General features: G+C 39.1%; 1 protein-coding gene and 1 long non-coding RNA gene across 2 annotated transcripts in view; both read right to left on the reverse strand.

Annotated features, from left to right (window-relative positions):
- Positions 1–27,222, reverse strand: part of ATG4A (autophagy related 4A cysteine peptidase) — a gene marked incomplete in the record, with an annotated part of 835,516 nt that overhangs the window by 311,433 nt on the left and 496,861 nt on the right.
- Positions 1–27,222, reverse strand: part of LOC122789770 — a 223,784-nt gene that overhangs the window by 986 nt on the left and 195,576 nt on the right. The gene's annotated exons all lie outside the window — the stretch shown is intronic.

Raw genomic sequence — 27,222 nt, forward strand, 5'->3', positions numbered from 1 at the left:
AATTCCTAACCACCTTCCCCTCCTGTAGGAACCACAGCCCTAGTCTATTTCTATGCCTATCAGTAGTCAGTGTGCTCTGCACCACTAATCACACACATTAAGTGAACTAAGACCCTGACCTCACCACCACAAACATAATCAGCACCTTTACTCCCTCATGCTAAATAGAGCACTCTTACCTACCAGACACACATATATTTGTGTGATTATGGGCATGCTGCAAACCATTTACATTCTCAGAGGATCATAGGAAGTTACTAGGCTAATGGCCCTAGGCCCCTTACAAGTCTAGCCTAGTTCAACCTTAATTTCTCCAATCAGCATGTATCGCCCCTGTCCAAGGGGGATGAAGGTGGAATCCCCAGGGGAATTCATGGTTACCCAATCCAATCGTCCAGATTGCGTTTGAAGAGGGCCATTGAGGTTCTCTGTTTGACATGAAGTCTCATACCAGGTATACATATCTGGTCCACTCCCCAACCAAGTTAAATACAACTACAAAACCTGAGATTTAGCAGAACAGTGGCTATATGAAGTACACAGCAGGCATTATGTTAGGGAGGTACATTATGGTTCTTTTTAAACAGTACCACACTAGTACACTACAGAGTGGTGAGTTTAGCCATCCTCACCTTTCTATTCATGGCTAGACAAGTCCTATTCCACTTCTTGGCCCCTTATCTAGATGGGCAGATGGCACTATTTTTGAATCCTACCCCTTATTTGTAGTGGAGCAAATTATGACAAATACAGATCTGTAGGCATACTGATAATTTGCAATCACATACAGTTCTGCTACTGAACACTTTCAGAAACCATCAAGCCTTAAATTTATTGAAAATAAGACAGAGATATTGCTTATTAACTCCAATAAGAAAGACAGATACGGATTTTTTTAAATATATAGCTGTTGACAAAATAAAATACTTAGGGGTTACATTAATAGATGAACTGGAAGACACAACAATAAACTACTCTAATGTTCTAAACATTAAAACACTCATTCAATTTTTTTTATACAATGGAGGACAGGTATAAGTAAAATGATTATTTTTCCTAAAATATTATACTGCATAAAAGACTTTCTATACCTCCTCCTAAATCTTACATAAAACAATTTAATAAACTAATGCTAACCATCTTATGGTATCCCAATAAACCCAGAAGAGCCCTGAATTATCACTTAAATGACTGGGAAGCAGGATAAATCAGTATTCCAGGTACAGAAATATATGCACTGTCATCAAATATAAAAACATTATTATTATGGGAGAAATAATGCTTATTCTGCCAGATGGAAACATATGCATGAAAAAATATGGCATTATGGGTAAAATAATGCTTATTCTGCCAGATGGAAACACATACATGCAAAAAATATGGCTAAAATCAGGTTTTATATTATCATCACAATACATTGGGTTGGTATCAAATTTTCTTTGGATAATGAGAGAACATTTTACAGAAAACAAACAGAAGCACATAAGCTCTAGATTTATAAAAAAAAACTTATTAAAAGGATATGAAACCCTTATGAAAAGGAATCCCAACATAAAAGCTTGGTCATTCTTGCTATATCCTATTGCATGCACACAAAATAACTTTAAAACTTTTGATATAGATGTAATCAAGACTCTTAGAGAGCATGAACTTATTGGCATCAGTTACTAGACTCTGGAAAAGGTTTAACAATGGAACAAATAAGTAACAAATTTGATTTAGGTAATGATCTTTGGCTAAGCATACAGGATATAAGATAGAACATCTTAAACAGAATAGAGACAGTGCAATTAACAATCAGAAGAAATATACCTAAATTTATAGAACATTTGGTCTTTTCAACAACACAAGCTACTCATGGAAAATGTTACTTATCAAACATCTATAAAATAATTAAGAAAACAAAATTATATCCTACAGAGACTCTTTGGGACTACTACAAAACAATCAAATGCCAAATGACAAGAAATTAATACTTCTTTCCACAAAGCAAACATCTCGTTCACTGCAATGGAAACTGTTAACATGGAAATGTATTCATAGGCCCTTTATAACACCACATAAAATGGAAGTAATGTTTAAACAAAATGTAGGATGCTGGTGGTGTAAAAGGAGCTTGAGAGCAGATTGGAGGCATGTGTTTCATGACTGTCTTTTACTTAAACTATTATAAGACAAAGTTATTTTTTTCTTGCAAAGTTTTTAATGATAAATTTCCATTTGTCTAAACCTTTGATTCTGTTTAATACTCCCATACCTTAATGTGTTGCTAGAACAAACTTTTCACTTTTATGGACACTACTGGCTATTGCACGCAAAGCCATTACTACAAACTGGAAAAGTGAGACTTCACCCACATTTATCATATTGAATAAATCATGAATGGAAATGGGAACCATCAGAATGAACAGAAAGAACCACATCTTATTACAACTCATGGAAGAAAGTGTACAAAATAATGGAGAGAGATGACCAATACTTCATGAAATGAAGTTTTAAATGTAAAAATGTGTAATATATCTTTTAAACTTGGAGACCTTTGTAAATAGTTTTCGATTTTATAGTTGACTATATATAGTTGTTAACATGTTGTAAATTAGGTTTTATATTGCAAAAGTTATGAAAGTATATTCATTTTGTAAAATCAATAAAAACATTTAAGCAAAAAAAAAAAAACGATATATAACTAGTCTGTACTTCATGTTAAAAGTAGGTATCTTGTGTCTCTTTTCATTTTGATAGACAGCACTGGAAGAATTCATTCAATCCTGCTCAGGCATAGCTAGCAGGAACTGGAGTAGCTAGTTAAGTATTTTCTATGCCTGTAGTTAAGCTGCGATTACATAAAGTTTTACTCAAAGATTAAATTAGCATAAGCAAACTGGCTTCCATTATGAAGTTAGGCAGTTGAATTTTTTTCTGTACTAAAGATGAAACGCTATATACTAGCCAGTCAAAAACATTGCCGACATTATCAGTTTACTTGTATAGAGTCATCTAATTCTATGTTCTGCAGCAAAAGCAGTGATGTTAGTAAAGAACTGTTTAGATAGTATTTGGAGATGTTTAATTTTATAATGCTTTTATTACTATACAGAAGCTTATCTTAGTTTGTTCAGAAGGGAAATATTTGTGTAAGTGTTTTATTTGTTTGCATACTTGTGTGCAGAGTAGAGTTTAAGGGAGTGATTCATTTCCATTTGGAAAGGATGCAAGTGATTTTTGTTGTATATTTCTACAATACAACATTGCAATGTAAATAGTTAAATAGTAAATTACACTACAAATAACACTGTCAGAACTATTGGAATATAGTAGCATACTCAAGATAGGAAAATGCATAAGCATAAACATTCCTCTTATTTTACTTTGCAGTCTACCATAAAAGCACATTTAAAACATTAGTGGCAGACATAGGATATTGTAACATTCATATAAATAATTCAATCCATTCCTACTAGATTTGTTTGATTAATTATCACATTTATTAACTGAGAAATACAATTTTTACTAGAATTCTGTGGAGACACGCTCCAGTGTATCACATGAGCACACAGTTATTTCACAACAGACACTATAAGTAAGCACAGATTACACATCTTAAGTTACATTTATGAAAACAACATGATATAAACTGTCAAAGTACTATTTGTGAAACAAAACTAATATGTAATGCAAAAAAGATAGAACCCAAACTAATAAAGTGAATAAGGCTAGTAGATGTAGTATCATCCAGTGGAACATATTAAAAAGTTTATGCACAAAGGATATCAGGAAAATGTGAGAGCAATATAATGAGGTGTAACAGATAAATACTAAAATAAAGAAAAATGAATACCTCTAGGTTAATAATGGTTAATAAACACCAGCCCAACCATTAGAAAGACAGCATCAGCAGGGGAAAGAATGGGGGAATTATCGATGGCAACCGCTTTCTGTTCGGTGACAAGTAAATATGATGGAAAGTCATCTTGTAATAGTGTAGCAGATGGCACAGCAAATAAACTGGGAGCTAGATATATTTCCAAAACACTAATGCCAGTATATAGCAGGGAAACTGGCTCTTCTGGTAATACCCCATACCATAAGATAGGTTGTAGTAAAGAACATGGTGATTCTGAAGAGGTGTTAATTATAAGTGATTCAGTGATCATAGAAAACAAGGCTTCTGGGGATCAGCTGATGTTAAGTGACTAACTTATCTTCCTGTGGAAAACTTAAGGATGGTGGAGAAAATATTTCTAATGTTAATATGAATATACTGATCTCTGTTTACATTAACTTTGTTGCAGGCATCACTGATAAAGGCCATACGTCCAGTGATAAAGATATTCACCTTCCATTATTGTCATAGATCTGCTATCTTCTGAAAGCTTGCCTATATGGGAACTGTTGGTTATGTTCACATTCCAGGGAATTATAGGCCCATAAGTCCAACTAGAATTTTTGCTATGATGTTTAATCCCACCTGTACCTATACTAAGTGCTGACATCCACCAGCATGTTTATTAAAATTTTCTACTAACTTGATGGAGTAATATACCAAAGTTGTTGAGGCAACTGGCATTAGCTTTCTTTGTGATACTTTTTATTTGACTTTTCAAAAGACTTACAACTATTCCTCAGTGCAAAATTGTTTTGCAGTTAAAAGCATTAAAGGTGATCTCTTGCATTCTGTTATTGGTTACTAATTAACTTCAAATACATTTGTTTAGTATTAACAATGGGTAAAAAGGTTTCTAAAGTAAGAACCAGGTACAGGGGGATCCACCAGGATTTGGTACGAGGGCCATGATGTTTAGTTTGTTTATGGTTTCTTTTCCCAAGATGGATGGTGTAGTAAATTTACAGATAACACCAAAACTGCTACTGTAGTTTCTAATACAAGTAGTAACTGTACTTTGCAGAAACAGTTTCACAGAGGGTGTGAATGAAGGGATAACTTGGCTAGCAAAGGAGAGTAGTATTGATGGAAATTAATTCATACTCAACTCTTTGTGAATACCTTCATAGGGTCTCTTGTTTTTCAAAAAACTCACCAAGACAACACTGATATATAGACTGCTTTTTATATAGCATGCATCATGGACAGAAGCAGGTCAGAAAATAAAAGATAGCTGGGTGCACAAAACGCAGCATAAAAAAGAGTGTCCAATCCTGGTAGGCGCACTGCTGCCAGGAATGGAAAACATGATGGCGTAAAATCCTCAGGACACAAACATTCCTACAATGGGGCTAGGCCAAGCCCAGGGGGAAGATGGCCTAGTGTTGTAGAAGGAAGTAGCAGTCCACAAAATACACAGAGATTGATAGGGCAAAAAAAAAAAAAACACAAAGATAAACTATAGAGAATAAGAAGGAAATTATGTATTGCTACTATTATGCAAGAAGCCCAGAATTTCCAGACAGAAGATATACAAAAAGATTAATACAGAAATTAGAGGAAAGAAAAATACTTGCACAGGGAAAAACTGTCAGACATCTCAGTTAAAAAAAATTGTGCTCATTAATACAACAGATTTATGAAAAGCATTATATAGACCAAGAAACCTTGGGCAAATTGTAAAAAGCAGCAACAGAGAAGTGCAAAAATGTAAACTAATTCTAGAGCTTTTTGAAAGGCAAAAAAATAAATATGGACATGGGAAAGAAAGATCTGATAAGGTACGATATTTATGCAAAGGAAAAATTCAATTTAATCAATACAAAAAAAGCACCCCCAAAGATATTCTAAGAGAAATATAAGGGAAGGCATCCAGATATGGAAAATTTCACAATACCAAAAGATAAGGTCACCAAGAGGGAATGAATGTAAACAGAAGATTAGTAAAGCAGAAGTTAAAAAAAAAACAGAAGTTGAAGTTACGCAATTCCAACAAAGTAAAAGATTTAGTGTATAAAGTCTAACACAGGTTATATCACGGCATGATGTGATGTAACAGAGAGTCCCCAGAATAAGGATAAATAAAAAGAGCAGGAGACATCTGAAGAAAAATGGACATGGGAAAGAGAAATATTTAATATGGTGTAATATTTATGCAAAGAAGAAAGCAAAACTAATCAATACAAAGAGAGCAGCACCAAGAATATTTGGGAGAAAAATGCACACAAAGACATATGCATTTGGAAGCTTTTACAACAAAAAAAGAAAGAAAGAAAACAAAGAGGAAAAGTAGAAAATAAGATTAGTAATGAAGAATCTAAAGAAACAGAAATGGAGGTTATGGATTACTTGCAAAGTACACGATTTAGTGTAGAAAATCTAACTTTGATAACATCACAGCAGGATACAGCAATGAATCTTCAAATTAAAGGAGAAACCAGTGGAGTGGGAAACATCTGATCAGTTGCCATATGAAGATACTGTGGAACATTCCATGGGAAACCAGTAAAGAAGTTCAGTTGGAGTTGCACAGCAAGGGAAGGAACAGGAAACTGTGGCAACTCTGACAGCCAATGTTGCAGAGTGATAGGCCAGTGATTTCACATATAAAAGAGCAACGGATGACATATTCCAAATTCATGGATAAGAGAGTGCTTAAACATGTGTAAGACGCACCCTACACTACTTGATTACATTACAGCAACCATGAAACCATGGCAAACCACTTTGCAATTAAGCTATAATAAAGGACAAATCATTATTCCAGGGATAAAAAATTCAAAGGGGGATATTTCATGGTGACTCTGTCACAGCTGCTCCTTTCTGTTGCTCTTAATCCATTAAGATGGCTACTTAGTCAACCAAGAAAAAAAACACAGTAACCAACCCCACTCACTCTTCAAAATAAAGGCGTCTCTCACAGGAATAAGTCAAACCAGTAACTGGTGCCAGGTTACAAAAGCTTCACACTCAAAGAAACCACTAATAAAAAAAAAAAAAAAAAACTTTCATTCCTTCTCTGATTAAGTCCCAATAAAACTCCAATGGACGAAAGTGCTTAGATTTCAATAAATTCTTTGACAAATATTTCAGTTTATAGTATTTTTTTGTTTTGTTTTGTGTGTATATTGGTGGTTCATGAGTGTGGAGCTTTCGTAACCTGGGACCAGTTACTGATTTGACTTTATTCATGTGAGTGACGCCTTTGTTATGGAGAGCGAGAAGAGTCATCTAATTAACAGATAAGGTCATGGCTACAATTTGACCCCCAGAAAGCAAAAAAGTATAAAGACTTTTCTTTTTGTGGATAATTTACACCTGTATAGTTCTGTGACGACCGAGCCCTGGCCCAGCAATCAAGGAGCCTCAATCCTCACCACTAACACCAGGGAGGTCATTTCCTAGGAGAGAAAAAGATAACTAATATACACAGTAAAGTACAATTTCCCTTAAGTGCACACAGAGATCACAGTCAGTCAACAAGACCATTAGTCTGGGGATGGTAGGGGGTGGTCTTCATGTGCTTCAACCCAAAGGACTTCCACAGACAAGCCAGCAGGTCTGACATAAAAGTGGCACCTCTGTCAGACAGTATTTCCTTTGGGAAACCTACCCTGCTGATAATCTCTAGCAAAGCATTTGCCACCTTCTCTGCCTCAATGGAGGACAAAGCTACTGCCTCAGGGTATTGTGTAACAATCTACAATCACTAGGGTATACTTTTTCCCTGTGGAACTTGGGGTACTCAGAAGACCACAACATCCATAGCTACCCTCTGAAATGGCTCCTCAATCACAGGCAAAGGCATCAAAGGAGCTCTCACCTTGTCTCCTGCCTTGCCTACCTTTTGGCACTGCTCACAGGTCCTGCAGTACCCTGTTGCATCTCTGGAAATTCCAGGCCAATAGAAGTTTTGCATAATGTGCCTCTTTGTACGTTTTATGCAAATATAACCTGCAAAGGGAATATCATGGGCTAGAAGCACCAGATGGTAAGCTCTAGGCACTATTAACTGCTGTACTCTCTCACCTTCTAGCCCTCCCCTCAGGAATCCACTCTCTGTATAGTAACCCTTTGTCCCAGTATACAAATTCCCCCTTCCCTTGAGAATCAGGTGCCTCCCTAGCTACCTGCCTCAGGCCTTGCAATGTAGCATCTGAGAGCTGAGCCTGTCTCAAGTCCATCTTTGTAACCCTTCCCCGCTCCCCTTCCACTGGAAGTCTGGTATCTGAATGCAGTGCCTCACTGTCAGCCTGGGTACTACTACTCACCTCTACCTTTGCAGTTACCCTGTCCACGGGAACATCAGTACCCACAAGCAGCTGTGGCTCACATTCAGTTGCACTGCTACAGCGTAGCTCAATCCCTGAAGTAACCACCTTAGCAGTTCCTGGCTGCAAGTATGCAGTCTGTCTGGGTCTCCCCCAGGCTACCAGACCCACATGCTTGTCTCCTAGCCTTACGGCATTTAACTGCATAAATACAGGGTACTGCCTCATCCAAATCCTTCCCTCTCAGGACATCTGCAGGATGGTAGTTCCATACCCCTGTTGTCTCAAGACAACCCACTGTTGGCATTTTCTCTTTACCACTTACTGGCTCCCTCACCTTTGGTTCCCCACCTTGCTCCGTGGACATCTGTATGCCACATGACCCCACTGGTTGCATTCAAAACATTTAACCTGAGCTCCTGGACGTGTACCTGGACTAGTGGCTTCCCCTGCTACTGACGGATTCTGTTGGGGCAGTCTGTGCTGCCCACCATGGGTTCCTTTAGTCCCATGAGCAGTACTGGGGGTCCCCTTTCCTGTGCAGGGCTGCCATGCTTGCTAGGTATAGGTCTCCCTTCTTCCCAAGTAGCACACTGTTTATCAGCTAACCAGATCCTCATGTCCTCAGGCAAAGTGCTAAGGGCTTGTTCCCTTACCAAAAGGTCTGCCAGCCCTTCAGAAGTGGTGACCTGACATCCACTCACCCAGCTATGAAAATAAGTGCTCAGTTGAACAACATATTCACATAGATTTTCATCTGTCTTGCGTCTATGCTCACAAAACTTTTGCCTATACATTTCAGATGTTAGCTTAAAACATTCTAACAAATGTCTTTTTACAGCAGTATAATTAAAACAGTCAGGGTCATGCATTTTTTCTAAATAAGTTACAGCTTTACCATGGAGTAAGGGGGTCAGGAACCATACCCAGAGCACTTGGTCAACTTCATACTGTTTACATACCTGCTCAAACATATGAATGAAGCTATCAAAATTATCCCCCTCTTTAAACTGTGTAAGAAATTTACTGACCTTTTGTGCTTCTGGGGTCCGGTTACTCCCTTCCCCATTACCGCCATAACTCTGGTGAAGAGTCAGCATTTCCCTCTCCTGCTTTTGCTGCCTTTCCTGTTCTTCAGCTTTAATATTCCTCATTCTCTCTGCTGCTTCCAGTTCTATACCCCTGGCCTCCAACTCAAGTCTCTTCAGCTCCAGCTGGATTTTTAAGTCCACTGCAAAAAGGTTGAGCTGTCCATTCTCCGAAGATATTGCATCTCCACTGTCAGTCTGATTGTCCTCCAGGCTGCTGTTCTCTGATGCAGCTGCAACCAAGGCTGCAATCAGGTCTGCTTTAGTCAGGTTTCCATGAACCAGTCCCCTAGCCTGGCACATCTCTGCCAGCTGGCTCCTTGTCAGCTTTCCATACTCTTCTGCTGACATGCTGCCTGCTCACCCTAACAATAAGCTAACCAAAGAAATAAAATAATTGTGATCTGAACTGAGTATACACTGCGTGGCTGTTTTAGAATACAAAACACTTTTAGAGATCACTGTACATAAGCTACAGGAATTCGCTCTACCCACACAACTACAAGCCAATTAGTATGTGAAGTAGATCAGGTTCCACCACTGCCACCACTTGTGACGACCGTGCCCTAGCCCAGCAATCAAAGAGACTTAATCCTCACCACTAACACCAGGGAGGTCTCCTAGAAGAGAAAAGGATAACTAATACACACAGTAAAGTACAATTTCCTTAAGTGCACACAGAGATCACAGTCAGTCTGGGGCTGGCTGCTCCCTTGCTCACCAGATCCCCAATAAGACTCCCCACTGGCAGAGCTATAGGGTCCATATCTCAGCCTAACTGGGCAAGCTAGAACCTCCAGTACCCTCTCTTGCCACCCAGTGCTTTGTTTCCCTGCCAAGTAGCTAACATAACACACATACACTTTGAGAGAAGTATTTATACAACTTCACAGACACTCCAGGGAAAGGCTGACAGATTCTCCAGCTGTGCCCCTTTACCCAGACTATACGGTAGTAATTACTGCCACCACCCAGTTAATATCAGCTACTAAAAGGCCCTTAAAAGGGTGCCCAATTATTACTGTGCAATATTATTATCCAATGGTAATATGACTTAACAGTCAAGGTTTACTTTACAGTGGCCTATTACAATAACCTCTATAAATATGCAATGTATTCTAGAGCTCATCTCTACACAATACAGGCATGTCCAAGGGTCACCTTCCATTGATTTCTCCTGTACACCTGATGAATCTGGGCATACTGGGGCAATGCAACAATTGACTCATGTACACAGACAACCCTCTCCTCCTACCACCCAACATTACAACCTATGAGAGATGCACTTACATAGCCAAACTGGAAGCAAAGATCTCTCCACCCAAGATTGCGCTAGACAGTCAAGAAGTAACACATAGCCCTTCTAAACTCACAACACCAACACCCATGCATAGCAACACTAAATCCACATATGCAGAGGCCCTTAACTTAACCTGCCCAAGCAACAAGGACCTCCGAAGCTGAAATGCAAACAAACACCAATCACATCCAAAGTGTCACATAGCTCACAACACCAGTGTGCCACCCAGCAACAGCCCCTAAAGAAAGACACGTACTAACACTTTAGTCATAGGTGACTCTAGTCAGGTACACTGATGTCCCACTCACCAGGCTGAACAAGGAGAAAATTACAGTCAGCTGCCTGTTGGGTGCCAAGATCCACCACATAACTCATGCACTCAAGTCACTCCACAAGTACAAATATGACTCTGTCATTGTCCATGTTGGAGTGAATGACTTGAGACGTACCTCCCTGGACTACATGAAAAGAGACATGGAAGAGCTCTCGGATCATGTGGCCCAGGCAGGTATGACCCTAGCCCTGAGTAGCATCATGCCTTCACCCAGAATGATACCACAATATAAGAACAAAATGATTGACTTGAACAATTGGCTAAGCTTATGGCGTCATTCAAAGGGGATCCAGTATCTGTCTGCCTGGGACAACATGATCGGCAGACCATGATGCTTTGCCAGGGATGGTCAGCACCTGTCGTCCCTGGGATTCAGGTTACTGGCTAAGGCTCTTGCCACCCCTATAGTGCCTTTTTTACACAAAGTTCAAAGGACAAAACCACCACCATAACAGGTACAAGCATGCAAAATCTGAAGGTATTGCTACTCAATGCTAGCAGTCTAAACCTCAAAATGCACTCCTAAAAATGGAGAACATTATCTGTGCAGTAACTGAGACCTGGTTCAAGGCTCCTAAGAGCACACCTGCAATACCAGGCTACAACTCTTACCACACTTTTCAGCCACCAAACCAGGATCGAAAAACTAAAGGTGGAGGAGTTTCCATATTCACAAGGATATTCACACCACAAGGTTAGTTGCTCAACACAATGCGTCTGAAATTCTCCAGGTGCAACTAACACTAGGTAAGACTGCAATTCAAATTGTAGCTTGCTACAGATCCCCCCACCATGCCCCAAGATTCTCACTACACCTTTCTAAACATACTGGAAAATATTAATATACAACCAAACACCCTAATACTGGGTGATTTCAACTACCCTGCCATTAACTGGGAAAACTACTCATGTACCAACACCTTTGCCCAACGGTTCTTGGAATTCATAAATTCCAATGCCCTGGGTCAACTAATCCATAGTCCCACCAGGGACTCCAATATCCTAGACCTGGTCATTACCAACATGAGAAATCGCTGCTCCACACCTATGCTCACCCCCTCGTTGGTCAGGTCAGACCATAAGCTAATCACCCTTAGCATCCGCATCCCATCCCCACCCCCCTCAGTAAGGAAACCTCCATAAAAAACTTTTCCAAAGCCAACTTTATGCTACTCAAGTCAGAAGTTACAAACTTCATGACACTCATGCAGACGGGAACTGAACGTTCGACTGCTGAGTCCTACACGAAGGCACTGTACGAGCACATCCACTCATGCATAAATCATACCATGCCAAATAGAACCAAGATGCTCTCCTCCAAAAAAGGAAGCCAATCTGGTGGACCCCTGCCATAAACAAACTTTACAACAAAAGGAAAAAACTGTTGCAGAAAAGAGGAAAATCCCAGGATGCAAAAAACTCCCTTACCAGCCTCAGTAAGAAGCTGAGATCCCTCATAAAATCCTTCAATGCTAGTTACGAAAATAAAATTTCCAAAGATTCCAAAGACAACCCACAAAGCATTCTATAACTATGTCAAGAATGTAAATGGCAATGCTCAGATCTGCTCTGAGCTACAACAGAATGGCATTAAATATACTGATCCCAAGGATATTGCCAATATTCTGGCAGATCGATTCAGTGCCAACTTCACCCCCCCTCTCACCCCCTAAATGGCTCATCTCAATACCGGAAGATTGCCAAATTCCGGTAATAACGGCCACACAGGTAAAAAAACGCACTCGCCAAAGCTAAGAATACAGCATCCATGGGACCAGATGACATCCCGGGCTGTGTACTACATGAACTACAAAATGTACAAAATGAACTGGCACTTCACCTCAGTGTCATGTTTAATCATACCCTCACCTCAGGCTTCATGCCCACTGAGTGGCGCACAGCTACAGTTATCCCACTCCACAAGGGGGGATCCACCTTGGATCCCAGAAACTACTGCCCCATCAGTCTGATGAACCTGATCTGCAAGGCCATGAAATGTATTATCATGGAACTTATAAACAAAGACATTGGCAACCTTAAAAACACTGTACCCCACCCAGTTTGGGTTCATGAAGGGCTGATCTTGTCTCCTGAACCTGACTGACTTCTTAGAATCAGTCTCCAGAGCCATGGATGAGGGTAAGGCAGTCCACACAGCCTATCTGGACCTCGCCAAAGCCTTTGACACCACCCCCCACTCTGGAATCATAAATAAACTTACTAAGCTGGGCATTAATCCCTACATCACTGGATGGGTTGCCAACTGGCTTACTGACAGAACCCACACTGTAAAAGTAGCTGACTCCAAATCCAGCTCCAGACAAGTGACAAGTGGAGTACCTCAGGGTTCCGTCCTGGGACCTCTCTTGTTTGGCATCTACTTCTCTGAAGTACAGGCCAACACTAAGGGACTCAGGCTAACAAAGTTCACAGATGACTGCAAACTGGGAGCCATTACTGAATCTCCAAATGATGTGGATACTCTACAAAAAGGCCTTACAGAAACAGATGCTCGGTGCCAGAGCAATGGGCTCAAGCTTAATACCAAAAATGTATAGTTATTCCCTTTGGGAAAAAACATGTACCCATGAATTACCACATAGGTGGCAGTACACTAAACACTGAAAGTGTTATAAGAGACTTGGGGACACAGGTGGACAGTGGTCTCACCTTCAATAACCACATCACCACAACAGTCAGGAAATCCTTTTAGGTGGCACTCCTCATCACTAAGGGCTTTTCATCCAGAAAAAAGGAGGTCATTGCCCTACTGTACTCATCCCTCATTAGACCCATTATAGAATACAACACCCCATTTGTTATGTACCTCTCAAGACATCTGCAACAACTGGAAAGACAGCAGAAATACCTCACTAAAAGGATCACAGGCCTAAAGCAGATGCCACATGTGGACCATCTAAAAAAACTCCAGCTATACTCTGTGGCATATAGTCTACTCGAAGGTGATCTCTGCTTAACATACAAGGCCATGTCAAACCCAGAGCTGTTGGACATGCTACACTTAAAGAACTCACCCCGGAGATCATGTCAGTCACCCTGCTAGACAGGGGTACAGGGAAATAAAGAGTGTGGGAAGAAATAGCCAGGGAATTGTTATGGCTAAGCTTGTTCATAGGTTGGTACAAGGCTATCGGCCCTATGCAAGCCTAGCCATAACAATTCCCTGGATATTTCTTCCCACAATATTTACTTCTCTGGACCCCTGTCTAACAGAGTGACTGACATGCTCCCCGGGGTGAATTTCCCATCTCCCATCCAATCATCAAGGTTCCTTTTGAAGAGGGCCAATGAGGAGCTCTGCTTGACATGTATGGGCAGTCTATTCCAGCATATGGGGAGTCTCTGGATCAGGAACCTATCCCTCCAGCATGTTTTGTTCATTGTGATGACAAGGTTTAGATCCCTGGAGCGTGTGGCTCACAGATTGGGATTTCTTTAAGTGGAGCATGTCCAACAGCTCAGGGTTTGACATGGCCTTGTATGTTAAGCAGAGATCGCCTCAGAGTAGACGATATGCCACAGAGTATAGCTGCAGTTTTTTTTAGACTGTCAGCATATGGCATCTGCTTTAGGCCTGTGATTCTTTTAGTGAGGTATTTCTGTGGCCTTTCCAGCTGTTGCAGATGTCTTTTGAGGTACATACCAAATGAGGCATTATACTCTATAATGGGTCTAATGAGGGATGAGTACAGTGGGACACTAACCTCCTTTTTTCTGGAGAAAAGCCCTTAGTGATGAGGTGTGCAACATAGAAGGATTTCCTGACTGTTGTGGCGATGTGGTTATCGAAAGTGAGACCACTGTCCACCTGTGTCCCCAAGTCTCTCATCACACTTTCAATGTTTAATGTCCTGCCACCTATGTGGTAATTCATGGATACAGTTTTTTTCCAAAGGGGATAACTATACATTTCTTGGCATTAAGCTTGAGCCCATGGCTCTGGCACCAGGCATCTATTTCTGTAAAGCCCTTTTGTAGAATATCCCCATCATTTGGGGATTCAATAATGGCTCCCAGTTTGCTGTCATCTGCAAACTTTGTTAGCCAGAGTCCCTTAGTGTTGGCCTGTACTTCAGAGAAGTAGATGCCAAACAAGAGCAGTCCCAGGACTGAACCCTGAGGTACTCCACTTGTCTGGAGCTGAATTTGGAGTTGGCTAATTTTACAGTCTGGGTTCTGTCAGTAAGCCAATTGGCGACCCATCAAGTGACGTAGGGATTTATGCCCAGCTTAGTGTTTATTTATGATTCCAGAGTGGGGGATGGTGTCGAAGGCCTTGGCGAGGTCCAGATAGGCTGTGTGGACCACCTTACCCTCGTCCACAGCTCTGGAGACTGATTTGAAGAAGTCAATAAGATTCAGGAGACAAGATCGGCCCTTCACAAACCCAAACTGGGTGGGGTCCAGTGTTTGAAGGTTGCCAATGTCTTTGTTTAGAAGTTCCATGATAATGCGTTCCATGCCCTTGCAGATTAGGCTCGTCAGACTGATGGGACGGTAGTTCCCAGGATCCAAGGCGGATCCTCCCTTGTGGAGCGGGATAACTGTAGCTGTGCACCACTCAGTGGGCACAAAGCCTGAGGTGAGGCTATGATTAAACATGACTCTTAGGTGAAATGCCAGTTCATTTTGTAGTTCATGTAGTACACAGCCTGGGATGTCATCTGGTCCCATGGATGCTGTATTCTTAGCTTGTATAGGCCCTAGGGCCGATAGCCTAGTACTGACCTATGAACAAAACAGCCACAGTTAGAAGGTTTTAAAAATATTTAATAATAAATAATTAAAACACAAGACAAAACTACTACACCACAGAGATATCCAAGAGTTGACAGATCACACTTAGGTTTTCCCAGTATTCATATTGCATGATCTTGACACCTGCTCTGAGTTCCCAGGCTAATAGAAACTCCATTTACATTATTTAGCAAGCTAACACCTGCACAGGAGAATAAAACACCAAGGCATTTCACATATACACTCTAGCAATTAGTCCTTAGTTAACACAATAGACAGAATGTCTTCAGCCAGCCTGACCGGAACCAACTTTCAGGATCAAAGAATGTCATAAAATCATTTCAATTTCAAAAGACAAATTTGAAAGGCTCGACTTAGTTTTTCTTTACAGCAAGGGGGCAATATTGTAACAATCTTGAAGTTCACATTTTACAGTGTTTTCTTTACACTCAAGAAACATGCCTGTATTTTACATTTATTATCAAGAAAACATGCCTGTATTTCACATTTATTTACAAATGCCAGAATTAGATATCAAATTCTATTTGACTAGGCTGGCAGCCTTCGCCCATCTCTCCTTAATCTTCACAAGTTGATCAGATGAGGAACTGAAAGAACTGCGAGTGGTCAAAACTTTTTCAGATTATGTAAGAATGGCATCTGGTCTTGATAAAAGTGCAAAAGCAACCTTTAAAGCAGGAAAGCTACAGCACCAAGCAAACATCAGTTTGGGACAAGGATGTGATATAAAAGAACTCGAGCAAGAGGGAGTGTATAAATATTTAGGAATTGAAGAATCAACAATAAAACATGAACAAATGCAAATTAAAATTATTAAGGAATATTTTAAATGACTAAAATTAATACTGAAAACAACATTGACATCTAGGAACAAAGTCCAAGCTATAAATCAATTTGCTGTTCCTGTAATAACTTATAGTTTTGGAGTGATTGACTGGCCCCAAACGGTGTAGCATTGGTTGGACAGGAAGACAAAAAGGATGCTTCATGCTTATTAAATGATTTATAAAAAACAATATATACCAAGATAATGTATTCCCTGTTCTGAAGGAGATATGGGTCTGCTGACCTCCCAAGACCCAAGAATGGTAGATAAAAATCGGTCAGCAACTGAAAGTGCCAAGAAACAATATAAGGTTAAGGATCAGATGAGAATGCAAAACATGTGGAAAATGCATACATATAGTTGCAAGTATAGAAAACTCTTGGAACAACCTCATGTTAAGGAAAGAAAACAGGAATGGTTATGGAGAGGTGAATTTAAACAAAAAGATGAAAGGTTAATATTGGCAGCCCAAGATAATAGATTGCATACACATTGGTTTACAAAGTCCATTGAACATGTAGGAGTAACAGACAAACTTGGGTTTTTTAAACAGGATTGGAAACAGTCATCTTTTTGCTGGCCGCGATATACTAATGGCAGGAGAACTGTATAATGAAAGGCATAATAATGTAGCAAGACTGTTGCATTGGGCAAACATTATGCGTTAAGTAGCAGGAAAACACTGGAAACATGAGCCACAAAGCATTATAAAAATGAAGTTTATATCACATGGGATCACCCATTAACAGTTCAAAAAACAGACGCGAGAAAACGAGATATAGTAGTCTATGAAAAGAAGACAAATGTAGCATTGATCATTTTAATTGCTACACCCGGTAACTACAGTGTCTTATGTCATAAAAAAAAAAATCAAGATTTGTAGGCAGAAATGAGAGCAATGTGGAAGGAGGATTACCCAGATATTTCCAATAGTAGTAGGACCAACAGGTCTTGTAAAAAAGAATTTACAATTCTACTTCGATATGTTACCAATACATGCAACTCCATACAAATTGCAAGAGTCGTCATTACTGGGCACATTGCAGGTGCTGTGCAGAGCATTTCTGGCTAACAGAGTGAAACACTAATTTCATGAACTAAAATCATACTTTGACTTAGGACTGGGGTACCTTCCCCTCATGGTATTAGAAACCAAAAAGGCTTTGAGAAATTAAAAGACAGAAAAACTTTCACGTGCTTGCTAGATGGACAAGCAACCACACAATTTCCTGTAATACAGATAAAAGTGCAGTTTTTGCATTCCTCAAAAAACAAACCTTTTGTTATTGATGGTAAATTAATTCAATTTGTAATGTACTATAAAGATTTGAGCATTCAAATGTCGCATACAGAGGATCAGCAAAAGATGCCTTAGTAGTACGAGATTAATGTTTAGGTTTCTGTCATCTAAATCAAATGAAAGCATGGTCCCTATATACAAAGTAGTCATCTGTTCTCAAAGTGTAGATATATTTTTGAATATTAGGGGTCTCTCCAGGTTTAGATGCATTAAATAGCTGGTCAGATAAAATTTGTATTCAAAGCATTACAGACTTGTTGGGGAAGATGTGATTAAGGTTTGCATATGCCTACATGAGGTAGAAAGTAGTCCATATCTTGCTTTTTACCATATTTACCACTATTTATCATAGTTTTAATGCATGGAATAACAGTATGATGTTAAAGATATAAAATAGCCTTTTTGATTCCAAAATTATATGCATGTTCTTCCATCACGGATGACATGATTATGGAACTCTATCTGCAGAAGAGAGATAATCAATTCCTTATTTGAGTTTAAATCGGTCATGATGGTTCCAAATACTGGCTGAGAGGAGAAGGCTCCTTTTCTAGAAAGTTACGTTACACTGAGGCTTTAGTTAAATTGTGCTACATTTGCAGCTCCTTTGACTTCATAGATTTTTAGAGTAATTTCAAAAGCTTTGCTCTTAGGAATGTACATTACTTTCTAAGATAGTCTATGGCAGAGTTTCATAACAGAGGAAGGGTAATGGGCATTACCAAAAGTTTGATTAACACAGATGAGCCTCTCAGCAAAGGCCCTGGGCTCATGCTGAGCCTTCTACAATAGATTATCACGAGACTAGTGATTAAATGGAGAGACATGCACTAATGAATTTCAGCTATGTTGTTGTGTCTTTCGGCTTTTCCCGGTTAGGGGTCGCCACAGCGGAACTCCGGTCCGCTAATGATTGGCAGTAGATTTTTACGTGCCAAGTTGCCAGCTCTGACGCACAACCTTCAACGAAGGTGCGCCCATACTAAACACAATTTAATGTAGTCTTTGCAAAGATGAAACAGAGGATTCCTATCATGATAATCAACAACATATCTGGCTATTCTGTATATTTGTTCAAGTTTGTCCAGAGATAGCTGTAAATTAGAGTTCAACAGTGCATGTTATAAATGCATATTACTTGTAGATTGCCAAGCATTTTAGCAGAGAAATACTAAGACACTGCCAAGCTTGTTAATTCTTGTCAACATTATTCACTTGCTTGTCAAATCCAAGATGATTTTGTTGAATTTACTGAGTGGGAGTTGGATCTATGGAGTTAATGTAAAGCCCTACATTTCCTTGAAGGAGGGGATGTTCTTTATGAGCTAGGTTAGGAAAGTCAGCACCATTAAGTACATTATTCCTAGATGTAGATAGCACTAATTTGACTTTTCAGGCAATAAGATGCAATTCCATAGCATAATGTCAAAACTGCAAGGAATAAAAGCAGGACTGCTGGTTGGAGATCAGAATATTAACTGCATCATCATCGGCAGCATTTGTGGAGTCATCAGCATTTGATTTCCCACAATATCTTTGATAAAGACTGCTGACAAAGGAGAGTATTGGATTGAACTTTGATAAATGCCAGCAACCACTGACATGAAAGGAGTGCTAACTAGATAAGTCAGATGGAATGGTGCTAACAGAAGATAAAGTGTTATTGAGTGGCTCATGCATTAAATAATGCTGTAGCTGATCGAGAACTTCACAAGCTTAAAATGTTAAAAATGGCTTAAAATCTTGAAACATTACCAGCAGGTTCATTATTTAATATGGCACTTTAGATACATGTACAGTTCCATCTTCACAAACTAACTAGGGGTGGTATGATAAATGAATGGTCCTTGAACTTCAAGTAATGTCATTCTTAAAACCAGGTACCAAAAAAGAAAAATCCAAAACACAATGTACCAAAAAATCCAAAAGAACAAAAAAAATGCTGGTCTAGAGTACAATCAACCAGTTAAGCACTTTCATTCCATAATGTAAGGAACTTCATTCCATAATTCCATAATGTGAAGAACTTCTTCAGAACTCATTGGTGGGCATCTAGTGTTAACTTTTTAAACTCAAAAGGAACTGCATCACAGTTAAGTGACTTGGCAGTTCATCATACATAATTTTCAGCATTTCAATGACATTTGTATTCTCTCTCTCCTATTTAACATGTACATCCTACTTAAATTTGGATTCATACTGCTGGCTTTTTAGGCCCTTGGAAAAGTTGGACTTAGAACACTAAAATAAGTAAGGCATTCAAGCAGGCTACCCCAGCACCTGGGCCACTATATAAACCTAAGTTACACCTAGGGCATAGTCAGAGTTTCATCCATCTAAATATCAGAGCCAACAGACTGACTTGAAATCTGTTACGTACATTGGTAGCTTGGTAAAAACTTTTAAACTGCATGCTAAGACTAGAGTATAGATCCATTTAAGGTAATCTCAAAAGAACTAACCAAATCACTTTTTAAAATCAATTGGAGGCACAGAGGGGCTAGCTTTAGTTCCCAAAAAGACACAGTCTGCCTCTTGTCTTTGTCTCCCTCCATGGCTAAAACCAGTAACAGCAAACACTGGTAATTCTGAGAAGAAACTGGGGTCTCACAAACTGTTTATCATCACAGATGAGTGTGCATGTTCAATAATTAAATACTAGTAGCCAAACCACATGATTGCGGATTCACTTCTCTCCCTGTGTGTTAAGTGAAGCTACATGATATAATTCAAGAATGAATGTAATTCATGATTGCTAACTGGAGTTCAACAACAAAAATGCTAATCCCATTTAAGGGATTAATATAGCCGAGTAGTAACTTACAGTATTTAATGTTTGAAGCCTATATCGCTTAATAGTTAATTTCCCTATTCAGACAAAAAACATGCATATTGTGTGTGTGTGTGTGTTATTTATTTATATATATATATATATATATATATATATATATATATATATATATATATAAAGATAAATATTATATATGGGTCTACTTTGTTTTGTTGAATTTCATTTCACTCCAACCACATCGATGAAAACACAAATTACTGAAAACTCATTTCACTGAACTGAACTTCGTATATATGGCACTGTGTAGAGTACTGCAAGGAAAGTAAAAGGTATGCCATTTTCCCCAATGTAGTGTGATCCTGGAGTTAATATATATATATAGTTAAGGGGGGTGTGGGTGGCACAGCCCCCCACATTGGGTGGCATGGGGGTAGTAGCCCCTACCTTGTTTTATATTGTATTTTACCAAAAACTTAAAAACAATACATTTTTAAGCAATAGACCTGCATAGTTGCAATACCAATGACTTTCTCTCCAGAAGACAATATATACTCAAACTAAATCCAAACCCCTCTAGCTGTGGACATGCATGTTAGAGGGGTTTGGCTTTAATGGCCTAAAATTGTCCATAAATAGACTTAAAATGAAAGTAAAAGAAAAAGTAATGGACATTCAGAATTGCCATTTTAGCTGAAACACCGGATATCCTTAAAGGGTCATTTGCATATATCCCATGAGGCCTCTGATGCAAGAGGTTTACGGTATCACACAGAAGTCTAGCTTTGCTAGATTTTTCTTTGTGTGTTTTATAACCAGTTTGTTATCTGTGTGACCTTCTTACTCTGTTTTAGTTTGAACTGTAAAAGGGACCAAAACTCCTATACAAAAATTTGCAGGCTACAAATCATAAGAATTTGAAGGCTATTCAGCACTGGAAATCTTTTTTGAAGCTGTTTATGATAGCATTTTTTACACACAAAGATTTGTCTCTGTAATGTGACAGGGGATTGTATAAAGGCAAAAACAATTCACATCTTGCCATCAATCTCAATATTTTTACAGATCCTCAAATGAAGCTATTTTATTTGAATTGGGAGCTTGAATCTTCATATTGCCTATGCAGTATAAAAAAAGAACAGATGAATTTAAAACTTTTAGTTTAAAAAACTTACTGCATAATCTACTCAAATTCAGGACATCATTAAATGATCTTAAAATTGGTGTCAACATTAAAACAACCATGATCGTATTACTTTTTCAAAATTCGTTTTAACTTTTTATGGTCTGTCATAATATCTGCTTTAATACAAAATAGGTTACTTGTTTTACTCACATAAATGGAAGACTCTGTTAATAGTTCACCAGTGGCAGCTGCATTTCATATCTGGGGGACCCTAAATGTACCAGTTCTTTACAGAAATGCTTGTCCCAGTGGTTACATTGTCAAATTATTATTAGTTCACAATTACAATGAATGTAAAGATAGTTCAAGTTTCTTGATAACTTTGCAGAGAACAAATCTCAAGTTCTAATTCAAAAAGCATTATTGAAATGCTATACAAGCAAATATTATGTGGACATAAAATATACTGCCATTGACCATTTTTCAAGTAGTGTCATGTAAAATCTTAACAGTAGATATCTTTCTCTTCACTATTACAATATTTCTTACATTAGAGAGCCTCTCACAAGGGCAAGTCCAACATTCGGCAAGTATACCAAAGCCTTAGGTTGTAATAGGGATGTTGTATATCACACATATGCTTCCTGTGCATGGCGTAAGGCATAAAGGTGACATACAGACATACCTTCCTCAGAACTGAAAAGCCCCAGGAGGAACAGCACATCCAAGGAGTTAGACAGGAACATGTGCATCCAGAAGGAGAAAGAAAAAGGGGGCTCAGGATGAAAGTTGGGAGGACGATGAAGGTCAAGCAGAGTCCTCAAGAAAGCCATGCAGGATAACCCTGGCAAATCCAGCTGTAGCCCTAGAAACATATCCAACTTATAGTGCCTGGTAAAAGTATGCACAGAAGTCCAAGTAGCTGCCTCAAGGTTGGAGTTGATATCTAGTCCCTTACAAAAAGCACTAGAAGCCACATACCTGGTAGAATGAGCGTTAACAGAAGAAAGGCTTTTCCCATGAAAAGCATAACAAAAGGAAGTGGCCTTAGAGATCCTGGAAGAAATAGTTTGCTTAGTAACAGCCAAACAAAGATCTAGGACAAAAGAAAACAAAAAGTTGCTTAGGTTTACATATGGCTTTAGCCTTATCTAAATAATATCATACCTATCAATACAAATCTATGGTGTGAAGAAACCTCTCACTAGTAGACTGTGAAGATGCAAAAAAAGTGGGCAAATGCATAGAATGATTAAGAGACAACTCATTAACCACCTTAGGCATAAAAAAGGATTAGTACAAAAAGACACCCTGTCCTCCTGAAAAACTAAAAGGAAAAGCCATAGGGGCACAAAGCTCAGACACCCTTCTAGCTGAAGGGCCCAAAGAATAGTCTTCCAAGTACAGTGCTATAAGGAAGCAGAATTTACAGGCTCAAAATGAGCCAGTCAATTTTTCAAGAACAAAACTAAGGTACCAGGAAGGAGGAATAGGCTACCAGGGAGGCCTAATATGAAGGATGCCTTTAAGGAATTGTTTCACCTGAAACCAAGAAGCCGAAGGGGGGAGTCAAAGGCATACAAGCAAACAGATGAATAGGTGAGCTTTAACTGAAGAGTATGCCAACTAAACACAGAGCAATTCACACAAATAAGAGAGAAACAAATGAACTGCCACAGAAATTGGATCCAGGTTACGAGCAAGACACCAAATAGAAAATCTCTTCCATTTGGATAAATAAGATTTCCTGATTTCCTGGTTTCCTGGCCTCCTGCAGAACCCAAAGCATGCCCTCAGTTGCCTAAAGGAATCAAAACCCGGTCATCCACAATGTCAGTTGGAAGGAGGGCAAGTGGGGATGGATGACAGATGCCTTGTCTTGTGTGACTAGGTCCACCCTGTGAGGTAAATTGTGAAGACTGCCCTTGGCAAAGTGCAGAACAGAGAACCAATGTGGTCTGGCCAGAAGGGAGTCACCAACAAGATTCTAGGAGAATCTTGTTCTATCTTGAACAGGACCCTCAGTATGAGAGAAAGAGTTGGGAAGGCATAAAGAAACATACCCTTCCAACAGAAAGATAGGGCATCCACCTTCCAAGCCAGAGGACATGGGGCACTGGTGCAAAAAAACAGAGGCGCCAGAAGCTGTTGAAACTGGGGGGGGGGGGCGGAGGGTGAGAGGGGCACTTACTGACCTAAAAAGGGCAATTTTTGAAAACTATTTACTACCAGAACATATGTTCACCTGGATAACATTTTAAGCTTAATCAATTTCCCTTTTGGTGCTTGAATTAACATTTATTGATTGGTTTTACCTATCCCATGGCAGATAATTGTATATCATCCCTAGTGAGAATAAATATGATCATACTATAGATAATTTGAGGGGACAGATGTAAGGGATGCAGCATTTAGGAACTGCCTCTATCCATTAGTGGCACGAGGGGCAATCCTAGAGTACAGTACCTTTCCTTAGACCTAAGTTGCATTTGAATATGAACAGGGATGAGCTTTGTTTTACTTGAATGGATAGTATGTTCTGAAACAGTGGTAGCCTCTGTGATAATTAGCCATCTCTCCACAAGCCATTCAGTTTAGACACCTGGACTGAGCATTTCTGATGCCATTTGACTTGTTGATGTTAAGTAGGTCCATCTGTATTAGGCTGGAGGATGCCTTGTATGCCAGACACATCACCTCTAAGCACTCTGTAGGATACAGAGTATAGTGATAAATTTTTGAGGTGGTCCATGCAAGGCCTGTTGTTTAGGACTTTTATCCCTTTAGCAAGCTATCTCAATGGGTATTCCAATTGTTGCATGGGTCTGGACAGATACATGCCAAAGTGGGCATTATACAAAATAACTGACCTAATGAGGGCTTTGTAAAGGGGGACAATAACATCTCTATATCTAGTCATGATCAATTTGTTTATAAGCTGTGCAATATAGAAAGACTTTCTTATGACTCTGTGCACATGCTGGTCAAAGGTTAAGTCACTGTAACACAAGTTCCAAAATGCCAAACTGGGTCAGTTCTCAGAGGGCATCGTCAATTTGGCAGTTCCCTGATTAGATGACTTCCCAAAGGATACGATGATGTATTTCTTGGAGTTTAGTTTCAATTCATGATTCTTGCACCAGTTATTGTTTGGGACAAACCTTCTTGTATGATAGTCAAGTCATCTGGGGATTCAATAATTCCTCCTAGTTTGCAGTCATCTCAAACTTAGTCAGCCAAAGCTCTTTGGTATTTCCTTTTACTTATGAGATGTATATGCCAAACAGAAAAAGTCTCTGCACCAAACCCTGGAGGAATCCATTGGTGACTGGTCTCTTTCCCAGTTTTGACCTCATGCATCCTGTGAGCAAGCATACATGTTTGCATTCTTTGATTCACCTTCCTGGTTCTGTTAACCTGATTGTATTAAAATTATATTCCTTGTATAATACAGCGCCACTTGTTAGAAAGTGTTTTAAATGTAGTTATTTTATTTTACATTTCTTTACCAGGATAATCTGACTGAACACTAGTGTCAATTTTCAGCAGAGGCCCGGGGAGAAAAGCTCCACATAGTATAAAATCAACAGTAATTAATAACAGTTGAGATTACAAAAGTCAAAAACGAATTAACAGTTCCCAAAAAGTTAAAAGATTTAGAAGTACAGAGTAAAATGATTACAGAAAATTTAAGATGATAAACCAAGTGAAAGTAAGAAGATAGCTGTATAGAACTTATTGAATACGTTAGGAACAGAACAAGTATTAGATAAACAGCTGACTGCTAGTGATTATCAGTATGTGACCTTAGTACATAAGTATTCACTAGAAGCATAAGGAAAAGAGCATAAATGGAGTACAGAAATTAGACAATTAACAAGAAGAATAAGGAAATGATACTCTTGCAATGTAGTAAGAGTTCAAAGGTGAACTATAGCAGTAACATAGCTGGTTGGTGAGAAGGTATGATTTAAGGTGTTGTTTAAAAGTGGAAGTGCAGGTTAGTAGCCTGATGTCAGGAGGAAGGCTATTCCAGTTTTTGTGATTTCAATGGGGAAGAGATTCACCAGAGCTGTATTTACATGGAATTTTTTCAATCAGGGCTTTGTTGGCGGGACATAATTGCCCATTTAATTTATGGAAGTATAGTAGGCCAATTATGGCAGGGGTTTTCTCTGGGTAGTAGAGTATTTGGTGTGCCAAAATGAGTTGATGGTATCTTAAAAGATTGGGGAATTCAAGCCAGTGTAAAGTAAGCAAGGACTTGCAGTGGTGGGAACGAGATTTGGTGTTTGTTGCAAATCTGGCAATTTTGTTGTAACATGCTGAAAGTTTATTAAAGGTCAGACTTGTTTAGATATGTTAGTACTGGCAATGTATAAAGTAATGTTGATAGGAGATGTGATCTGGCTATAGCAATTCTCAATTCGGAAGTAAGGTACTTTTTGCAATGATACAGGGTCCCTCATTTTTTGTGGACTTTGGAGATAGTTTGGGATAAATATTTACTGAATTTTAGTTGGTCAATTGTAATTCCTAGAAACTTTCCATCAGGGACTGGGGTGACGGGGGACTTATTGGCTGGCAATATAGAGAAGGTGGGTAGGTCATTAATCTTTATTGGGTGGAATAGTATAAGTTGGGTCTTTTTTGGATTCAAAATCAGTTGAGATTTATTTAACCAGTTTTCAATATCTATGAAGGATGTCTGGGCTTTTTGTTGTAGGAGCCGGATGTCGGGTGCACAGCAGATTAGGGTTGTGTTGTTAGCATATTGAACTATTTCAGCATTTGTGGCGGCTAAACAAAGTTGGTTAGTAAAAATGTTAAAAAGAAGTTTGCCAAGAATAGAACCCGGAGGCACACCTACTGCGACTGGGAGAGGGGAAGATAGAGAGCTGAGCCATTTAACAGACTGAAGACAGTTGTCAAAGTAACTCTTGAACCATAGCAAGGTGGAGGTGTCAATAGTGAGCTCAGAGAGGCAAGATAAGAGTTTATTGTGCGAAACTGTAACAAATGCTTTGGGTAAGTCTAGAAAAATAGCAGAGACTAGCATGCCTTGGCTTCTGTATGCATTTATAGTGTTGGTGAAATGGACGAATCCATGTTATGTTTTGGATAGTAGGTTATTGGAGAGAAGGTGGTAAGGAGTTGGCAATGAATACATTTTTTCGAGAATCTTAGATAGGAGTGATAGGATTGCAATGGGTTGATAGTTAGAATGGTCAGTAGAGAGACCACCTTTATGAAGGGGAATGATGAGAGGTTTTCCACAAGGTTGGAATGGTTTGTTCAGTGATGGATTTATCAGTAAGGAGACAAGATAAGCTATGGCACTGGATGCAAGTTGGAGATACTTTGTAGGGAGATTGTCAGCAGCGAGAGTGGTGGGGTTGAGTTTAGATAATAGTTTTTGGATAGCTGATGTAGGTACTGGGGAGAATGAGAAAGGAGTAATATTTTTGGGACCTTAGGAAATTGTGCGAGTTTGGTGGGATTTGTATTGTTTATAAGTTTAAGAATA

This window comes from Protopterus annectens, chromosome 15.part0 (assembly GCF_019279795.1).
Source record: "Protopterus annectens isolate FY-2018-M chromosome 15.part0, PAN1.0, whole genome shotgun sequence".
NCBI classification, from domain to species: domain Eukaryota; kingdom Metazoa; phylum Chordata; order Ceratodontiformes; family Protopteridae; genus Protopterus; species Protopterus annectens.